At 24.0% G+C, this 2,417-nt stretch overlaps 1 long non-coding RNA gene across 1 annotated transcript; it reads right to left on the bottom strand.

Annotated features, from left to right (window-relative positions):
* Nucleotides 1-558: 558 nt before the first annotated feature.
* LOC115884697 lies at nt 559-1,078 on the bottom strand. Its single transcript, XR_004050601.1, has 3 exons — nt 988-1,078; nt 834-915; nt 559-640 (listed from the first exon to the last, which is right to left on the bottom strand). It is a non-coding gene; the product is annotated as an uncharacterized LOC115884697 (long non-coding RNA).
* Nucleotides 1,079-2,417: the final 1,339 nt, after the last annotated feature.

Below are 2,417 nucleotides of genomic sequence, written 5' to 3'. Positions count from 1 at the left end.
AATGACAATAATGTGTAAGTTTGTAATTAAAGTTAGTTAATAAGAATAATAGGTGTAGTATATTTCAACATCATTCACTGGTTTTAAAAACATCAAAAAATATGCATGTGTTTTCATAGTATAAATATGAATTGTTCCTTACGTTAGTTCTTATTGATATAAAAGCAAAAAAGTATAAAAATTAAAAGCTGCAATTTTATTAAAAATATGTTATTCTAACACATATTTTTTTAACTGTAATGTTCTAAATTGATCAAAATATAAATGTTATTTTTTTCCTAGGAAAAATAAAACTTCATAACTTAATTTTCATAAATAAATTTATTTCTATAAATTTTATAGAGCAATTTGTATTACAGTTTTATTTCACATATTTTGTAATACTGCTTCGGTGCAGTGCCCCATTGCTATCTGTGAGTTCATTTAAACTATGACGACACTACTGATCTAGAAGATAAAAATGTACCTAAGTACCTTAATATTATCATCAAAAATGACTAATTTTGTAAATTATTACCTATAATGGTTAGATGAGTTGTGAATGTAAACTTCTTTACACTGGTTTCTTGAAGTTAGGTGATATTAATTATCTTCGCATCATCATGGGCTCTAATCAACTGTAGAGTATTCGTTAATCAACCTGAAATATGTAATATTATTTACTTTATATTTACGAAAAATTATCATTTTCTTTTTATGAAAATTTTGAGTTTAAATTTAAATGTGATTAGAATAAATATACCTCAGTATTTAACATTTTATCATAGGTAATATTCTATATATTATCTGTGATTTTATGCTAAAATGTTTAGTTTTGTGAAAATATTACTTACCTATAATATTTAAACGAGTTCCTGAATGTACAATTTGTTTATCACGATGTCAAGTTCTAAATCTTGTATTGGTTGTCTAAAACTGTTTGATTTTGCTTAGTTATATTGTATCCTATATTTTAATAAACAAACTCAAAATCATGTTTATAATTACCTTCATCAGCCTTCATATCATTAAAGTTATTATTATCACTTATCATTATCAGTCATTATGTAGTTATTTGTTTATTTGTTGTTGTTTGTTTTTTAAAGATCATTTTTGAGGTTAATGTCATATGAAACTTTTCGTAATTAGGCAACTGGTAAATGACGTGTGACGATAAATTAATAAAATAATAATGAACGTATTAAGTTAAATATTTATATATTAATTTAACATATCTATTTCATGTTTATAAATTACATAATTTTTAATTTGGTATTTGGTATACCTTTAATTTTATATATTCATAATGAAATGAAATATATTTCGATATAACGTTTGGCAACCACGCAACTGAAGTGCAAGCGACATCTGTGCAAGAGAAGCAAAACCTCCCAAAAAAGTTAGAAAAGAAATCTAAAACTTTCAGATTATTCAAATGTCACTCCAATATTTTTCCAAATTGGAGTGAAATTAGGGTGACAATTTTTAACACGTAAGGAGCCATCTGGATTATGTGTTATCTGTGGTAGTAGATTAAATTTAGATGAAAGAGAATTCAGAAAAGATCCAGTGTTTCTCAAAATCTAAGCAGAAAAGCATTTTTTGTTTAAATTTTCAAAGTAAAATAACTCGGTTATTTTGGACTTATTTGAAAAATGGTAAAGAGAAAAAATGTTTCTTTTGACCAGATCTACAACCCCTTAAAATACTTGCACTCATTTCTGGGACGCCCTGTATAATTGCAAAATGGAAAACATAGTGGGCTTTTTCAGGCCACTTAATTCTAAAAATTATAAAATATCACAATTATTACTTTTTTTCCTTCTTACAACAATAATAAAAATATAAATATATATAAGTTATCATTCAGAATATAAAATTTGTTATGTAGCAGATATAAAAATAAAAAAACATTAAAAATTAATAATATTAAAAGGTACACCACACAATTTTAATAAATAGTTAGTTATATTAGAAAATGCATATATATTAAAATATTAAAATAATAATTCTCATGTAATTTAATTTAATTTTAATAAGTGGTACATTTTTTTCAGTTCGGAAATAGTTTCATTAATTTTTATTGCAATATTTTTTTTTACATAAAAAGGAATATTTCTAGACCTTTATATTAATTATTATGTTTATAAACATATATATTATTAAACCCTTATATTATACAATTTTATTAAGTATCTATTAGTTTTTATTTAATGTTTTACAGAAGTTTCAAGACTCAAAGTTATAAAAAATTCTTATGGGTTTTTTGCCACTGCACTGCAAGAAAAATCTACAAAATAAAATAGTTATTTTTTGTAAACACTTCTGGCGTTAAACCTAAATGGACGCTGCTTGTCAGAAGTTGTGTTTACAGTAATAAAAATTTGCCTAACAAAGAAAAAAATGCTTAATGTTTCGGAAAGTTTTCTCTTTCCGTC

This window comes from Sitophilus oryzae, unplaced genomic scaffold (assembly GCF_002938485.1).
Source record: "Sitophilus oryzae breed Bouriz unplaced genomic scaffold, Soryzae_2.0 scaffold_325_pilon_pilon, whole genome shotgun sequence".
NCBI lineage: Eukaryota > Metazoa > Arthropoda > Insecta > Coleoptera > Curculionidae > Sitophilus > Sitophilus oryzae.
The sequence above is the reverse complement of the archived record's forward strand: the minus strand, read 5'-3'. Positions and strand labels throughout refer to the sequence as shown.